Source organism: Eurosta solidaginis, chromosome 4 (assembly GCF_040869045.1).
Source record: "Eurosta solidaginis isolate ZX-2024a chromosome 4, ASM4086904v1, whole genome shotgun sequence".
Lineage (NCBI taxonomy): Eukaryota > Metazoa > Arthropoda > Insecta > Diptera > Tephritidae > Eurosta > Eurosta solidaginis.
The window spans coordinates 223,414,494-223,422,154 of NC_090322.1; the positions used below are offsets into that span (position 1 = coordinate 223,414,494).

Sequence of the window (7,661 nt, forward strand, 5' to 3'; positions counted from 1 at the left end):
TATCCACCCTGTCGGAAAATCAACCAAACAAGATAAGTCAGTTAAAAAATGAGCTAAAATTATTGACCGTGTAGTCAAAGCTGAAGCTTACGATACGAAAATAGAAAACCACCTTGTAGCACTACTTTGAATCTTAAGCGAGGCCTCCGATATCTTCGAGGCAACACGACATGTGGCGTAGTTTTAAAGCTTTCGAGCTAATAACGGTACTTTTGTAGGGGGGCTGTTGTTGAGGGTACATACCTCTACTATCTGAGAATAAAGTACTCTTGTGGCGGGCACTTTGCCCGAATTCCATGTCTGGAGCAAAATCAGTTTCCCATGATATATTTGACATTTTGGTAAAATAATGCGCTTCCTTCAGCCCCAGATATTTGAACAAAACAGAGCCTGTATAATCGGGTTGTAATGTTGATGACTAGAGCCCTGCAGTAGCAGTATACTTACATACGTATAAACCGTGCCGAAATAAATACTTATGATTTATTTTATATTGCTCATTTTTCCCGTCAATAAAAATATGACAGATTGTTTTAGTTGAGATGGTAATACGATTGTTATAATCTGTTTAATTCTCTGGTAGTTAATATGATGATCAACCACGGACAATGGAATTACCTTTATTCTTATGCCACGCTACTAATAAAGTGCAAAACAAAAGTGTTAACATCAATGGCTAGAATATCATTGTAGGCATAACTTCTTTAAATCTCAATTATCTTAGCCACATTACCAATTACATGTAGGTCGTTATTTCCCGTTGTCGTCAGAGTATCCGCCTCAGTGTTGAGCACTGGATTGTTTGGTATATATTGGTATGCAATAAACATAAACACAATCATATCAACGAACATTAAACCAGCGAAGAGGAAAAATTCATACGATTGTGAATCGAAAAATGATAACTCAGCAACAATTATTACAATTAAATTACCAAATGCGGTTGTTAAGAGCCAGACAGCTAGCAGCGCCGATTTCATTGTCTCTGGGGCTTGAGAGTAAGAAAATTGATACCCCGTTACTGAAAACATTACCTCGCCAAGATTCATAACAAAGTACTGCGGGAGCTGCCAAAGTACTGATACAGAATTGGGATTTGTTACAATTACAATATTACTACGATATTTGCTTGAAGATTCCTCTGCTATCAAAATCGTATAAATACCACCAACTTCAAGTTTTACAGTTCTGATTACAACATTATCGATCAATAACTGATATGTATCTGCTTTGAATGCTGTTAAATTGCGCTGAGGAGCTTGTTCTGTGTGCTGAACTAAGCCTTTACTGTTCTTCCATTGGATTCTACGACTTGGATTTACACTAGCTAAAGTACGAGCAAGCGGAAAACCACGATTAGGATTTGCTATGGTGTCTTCCGCGCATATTACGGGATGTGTTGTATTCTTCGAGTTCAAAAACACGTAATACGATTCTTCAGATTGTACAAAGCAACTTTGAGCTGGCAACAACGTGCAATCATCAGGCGACTTCGCGTCAAATTTGAGTTGTAAATTTAGACCGTTAGTTGAGCCTATTCTCAAACTTTTGTTTACATAGGTATCTAGGGAATTGATATCGAACTCATAGTCGGCCAAATTTGTGCTGATCCTATAATCACAAAGCTCGCCGTTGTAAACGCGAATTTGCGCTATTCCTGCCGATGGTAGGGTTGGATAAGTTGGCTAAAAAAAAAAAAAAAGTCTTAAAACATTACTACACTCTAATACACAGCTTAGTTAACCAGCTCACCTCCATTTTTAGTTCAACTAAGCCTGAAATAATAAAAGCTACACCAGCAAGTATGCCCCCCAAACTAAGTTTTTGTAAAGGACGTCGAAATCCAACTAAATCTAAAAGCGGATAAATAGCAAATTCACAAAGTGGTAGGAATACGATAGCCATCAAAGGACTAAACATTTGCATTTGCTCTGGTTTTATATCCCACGATCCAACTTCCCCTTTCATACGTGTCGCTTGTAGGGTCCAGCGTGAACCTTGTTGATGAAAGAGCGCCCAGAAAAATGGCAGTGGTAAAAATAGTACGAAGACACGCATCACCACTTTTATGTCCTCAATCAGCTGATGATCGTACTTTTTATCGGCGTAATCTAGCCAATGTTCGCGTGGATTGGTCTTGCTCAGCTTCCATTTGGTAGTAATTGCGCACTATTTTAAAAAAGTATTTAATGGTGCACTTTACCATCTTTTTTTTTAATAATATGTACTATGTAAGTAAAATTTAGTTAGTTTCTCGATACTTACGCCAATAGTTTTGCTAACCAATACGACCATGTTTCCTGATGGTGGTTTAATTTTGTATAAAGGGCGAGCTAATATGAATATAACTAATGAAGATAAACAAAATTTGAAACCCAGCTTGAAAATAATTAAGTTTCTAATTTCATAAATATTTACATGCAGAGATACCCATTAGTACAGTTGGAGCTCCAAACGCCAAGAAGTAACATTCCTTTTCATCAAAGCAACGAAAATCCTCACGCAAAATTGGCGTTACTATATAGGAGAATATTGCTGCGGCATTAACAGACAAATAGAATAGCGAAAAAAATGATGTTAGTTTTTGCGCCTGTGCCGGCATCTTGAACTGATCGCCACCAAATGCGGAAAGGCATGGCAGAATGCCCCCGACTCCTATATCATTCAACATTAAACCAATCATAGTTAATACGGTTGCAGACAAATTGAACAGCGGAATAGCGCCAACTGAAATCAAAGTTCCGCCAATGAAGTAAATAATCAAACAATAAGAAATCGTATTAAATCTTCCAAGCCAACTGTCCGAAGCAGCAGCACCAAAATGCAAAGGAAATATGAGAACATGACGAAGATGTGAAAGATGATGGTGGCATCATCGTTATTATAGCCGAGTTTCCGAGACAGGTATAAGACGAGCAACGCTGAAATTAAAATAGTTTTGGGATTTTTATCTACCCAACTACTGCACGGTTAAAAGTTTAAGCTTAAAAATTTACAATTCCACGGTTAAAGCAATTCTTAAAACATCTTTTACTGAATTGGAAACCTTTGAACTTACTACTGCTTCCTTTAATTTAATTCGGTTTAAATTTTAAACCTATTTGAACAACAAGACCTAGTTGCCTTCATTTCGTACTTAACTCCTATCGTTAATTATATAACTAGGTTTCCCATACACATTTTCCCCCTCGATAATCGGTAATTATGAACAAATTTTTGAGATTCAGATTTTTGTCAAGTTCCACCGCTAGAGTGTAATTTCTAATTGGAAGCACAAAAAAGAAACCTAAAAATTTTACGGAAAATAATATAGTTCTAAACGCGCAGATTATTTACTGACGATTTATTTTAGATTAAGGCAGGTGTAAACATAGTCTAAGTTCGAAATCTCAAAACCAATTTAAAACGAAATCTAAAAGTTTAAAGAGTCTTAAAATAAAATAAAAATAAATAAATAGTACAAAAAAGTCTCAGATTTAGGCTTAAGCTTTTTACAACAGTCTCTATTTGATATTCTGTCCGTTAAGAAAATAGTTTAAATAAATTCACTTACATTGAATGCCACTGAAGCTGAAAGAATTGCAGAACACATTACCGATGACGAAAAACACCCCTTTCGGATACGGCAGTTTCTAGTTATAATTAGTGCACACATACTTGTATAGTCATACATGAACTACTCAGGTAACCCGTCATTCGCAGTTCCCTCTCCTATTCCTCTATCAGCCTTCAACTACTTTAAATACCATACAACTTTTTGAGACCGAATCATTCAATAATAATGGACATTCATTTATTTGTCGTGAACTATAATAAACTCGATTATTTTACTTAACTTATATCGGGATAGACTTCGAATCATGCAGTAAAAGAAAAAAAGGGAAGCAAAAAAGGAAATTGTTAAGTAACTTATAAATAAATTTTTATTTAGCTCCGCAATGGGGTACCTAGTCCTTGTGGCCAATACTAGAAAATTTCTAAGACCAACCTTAATTGCTGCCTTGAGATTTATCGCTAAAACCTAGATTCTTTACCTGGAGAGCGCAGGACACGAACACATAAGGTACTCAACCGTTTCTTCCTTGGTATTCGCAATTCCTACTTATAAACATGTGACAACATAAGGCAGTGTCCAGATAGTATGCCTATCGTGAACCTTAAGTATTCTCCCTTTAGAGATATGAGCTACTTTGTGAGTCTACTAGCCCCAAATGGATTTGGACATCTACTGTCGTGAGCGCTACACCCTACTTTGCCAGATCATCTGCCTTTTCGTTACCTTCTATCTCTTTATGACCAGGAACCCAGTAAAGATATATGGTCCGGACTGAAGGAAGTTTTTATAATGCTTTTTTGCATTCAAGGACACTCCTTGACGAAGTTCTGTGTGAAATTATTGCATGATTATCCTTATAAGATTGATGCAACTGCATCTTAAGCACGCTTTCTCTTCAGGGCTATAATTTCCGCGTGAAAGACGCTGCAGTAATCTGGAAGCTTATAGGATTAACTTATTTCTGGAAATTTGAGAAATAATAGGGTTTTTGTTTGAAGCTCAAAATGAGCTAACACCGAATGAATTTGTTCGCTGATTTATGTATATTCAAACTGTTTTACGTAACCCCTTTTCAAATTTCGTTTGGAGACAAACCATAGCGTTGTGTCATCTTTAAAAAAAAAAACAAAAAATGTAAGGCGCGATAACCTCCGAAGAAATCTAAGACCGAGCTTCTCTTCCAATTTGCGTCGTACTCCTCTTGATTTTCCCTACAAATTGGCCATACGGGACCTACATGTTTTATGCCGACTCCGAACGTCATCTGCAAGGCAGATGAGTTTTCACTGAGAGCTTTTCATGGCAGAAATACACCCGGAGCGCTTGCCAAACACTGCCGAGGGGCGACCCCGCTTAGAAAAATTTTCTTCTAATTTAAAAACTTTATTTCTAAAATTTTGATGTTGCTTTTTTCGAGGTGCGAAGCCAGGGCATACTGTGTGGTAGGCGGAGCACGCTACCATCACACCACGGTTCCCGCCATCGTAGGAGTGCGGGTTCAAATCCCACTCCCGGGAGAAAAGGCTTTGAAGAGATTTACAAGGTAAAATCGAAACAGTTGTCGCCTTGTCCGTCCTGATGTCACGCTGCTTAAATTTATCCCAAATTATTAAATAAATTATAAATTATTTTTTATCTTCTTTTTATTTCGTTCTACGCTCCCATTTTAAAATTTTTGTATGTAATTTGAGGTAGTTAGCAATTAGTTCGTGGCTGAATAGGAAGTAAGAGAGTGAACTAAGAATGCTAAGATTTCAGCAATAAAAATGTTGTTTGCTTACCTTATTTTCTTCCTCTACTGCCGAAATATTCAATTCTCCGATATTACCATCTTTAAGTTCACCTTTCGCGTCGTTACCATTTAAAAAAAGTTGTGGAAATCTTGTTTGTTGTGTTGATGTATCAGATGGCGTTTTAGACTTCGACTTATCATCGAAATTGTTTCCTTTGGAAGAGTTATTAGATTTTACTCTGCCATTAACTGGCTTAAGACCTACAAAATTGCGGAATGTATGGACGAAAGAGTTAACTAAAAGTTGTATCACTACTAATTTTTTATTGGAAGTCGAAAAATCAACAGGGGTCTTACTATTATACTGGGTTCAAAAGAAGCTTCTTTCGGATTTGCAAAAAACAAAAAAATATGTAATTTGACAGCTTTCGAATCGCATTAATCGAGTTAAGGCCTGAACATTTTCGACTTATGCGTCGGATAGGCTCTTACGCTGCGTCAATAGCTGACTTTGAACATAAACGTCTCCATGGCTACGTTCCACAAACAACGCATGCAAAGTAACTAAAGTAACACAAAAGCAATTCAAAAACTTACGTTTTACTGGCGTTGTCAGTCAATGCCCTTGCATTCTTCTAATTTTGCTCGATTTTAATTTAATTAATTGGGTTTAACTTACAAAAATATTTCAGTATTTTTAAACTAAAAAATTTGTTATTTACATTTTTGAATAAAGAAAAATCGAAACTTGAGTTTTTTTTAGCGTTCATTGTGACAGGAAAACTATCAACGCGCGTACCTTCAAATTGACGCCAGCGCAAAGGCGAATGTGTTCGGGCCTTACATTTTTGAATTCCTTTCGCTTTACTTTGGCGTTGCGGTTGCGTTGCCTGTGGATTGAGATCATAGTCATGAGGATACGTGTATTCAAAATCAGCTGGTGACCCAACGTAAGCGCCAAAACAAAGCAAATGCCGAATGTGTTTGGGCATTTACAGAATAAAGCCCATGAAAAACCTTAAGGGCGAATTAATGGTGACTTATAACCATAAAGCCATAACCAGATAAAACAGCTGATCGAACCTACCTTATGGAAATCAATGTAATCGATTAATGGTGCCAAACCATAACGCTAACTCGCTTACATTGAGGTTCGATCAGCTGTTTTATCTGGTTATGGCTATATGGTTATAAGTCACCATTAATTCGCCCTTTAAGCGGGAGTCATTGTTGCCGTATGTCATATCGCTGTAGTCGTATCCCTAACGTAATCAGCTGTTTATCGTTACGACGGTGATCCAAAAACCAATTGGTTGGCTACGATACGGTTACGACCTTAGCGGCACCAATAATCGATTGCATTGATTCCCATAAGATTGGCCGAATTAGCTGTTATAAAGTTACCGATACGGTTACCGATAAAGCACCAATGTCTGCAGCTTTAATTTCTATTTACAGGCGCGAATACAAAAAAAAAACCAGTGGCCAATTAAATTCTTCTTTTCTTTATTTTCGATAATTTAAGAAAAAAATTTCTTCCATGAATGTGCCACTGAAACCATGCAAACCAATAGTATAAACGTCTTCGAATGATTTCTAAAATTCCATAAAATTTTACGATAGTTTCGAACTTTTTATTTAGAGTTTTCTAAATATTTTTGGTTATGCAGTTTTTTAAGCCAAACAATTTTTGTCTAACAATGTAAAAGTTAAAGATCTGTCAAAATTGAAAATGATGTTTGACGTTTTTTTACGAAGTATGCTAAAAAATTTTCTTTCATATAAAAAATATGTAAATTTCGCCCTTCGTATGGAAGAAACTGCAAAACTTTTTTCGTAAAATCAGTGCGAATTTCAAAAGATTTATAACATGTACTCTGTTGGGCCACAAAATTTTTTTGAATTTGGTTTGCAAAGTTTCAATTACAAAATTCATTTTTTAAACTGTCTTGAATTTCCACAAACTTTATTCAACATCTCTAATATCAACACTTCAGAAGGTTGATAACTTTTTTATAAGAAAATGAATCTGTAATATACCATTTACGTCAAGCATATTGGCGCTTTCTAGTAATTTTGAGTGCTTTATTGCCGCGATCAGTAAAATTTCTTTTCCAATCGAACCGTTTCGCATCGAACCTTGAATCGTTTCCAATATATTCTTCTGACTGACATCTGCCGCAGTTTTATTATACTAATTTATAGAATACACCTTTCTTCTTGTATGCATATCTGAAGTAGTTCTTAAATAATTAAATAATCGGGTGATATCACATTCCATTATTTATATATGAACGAATATGTATGTAATTCTCCTATTTGTGGTTTTATTGTATAGGGTGTCTCAAAGTGCACGCATGTTCTGAATTTACA

General features: G+C 36.1%; 1 pseudogene; it reads right to left on the reverse strand.

The window, feature by feature from the left end:
- Positions 1-528: 528 nt before the first annotated feature.
- LOC137249089 (peptide transporter family 1-like) lies at positions 529-7,437 on the reverse strand (annotated as a pseudogene).
- Positions 7,438-7,661: the final 224 nt, after the last annotated feature.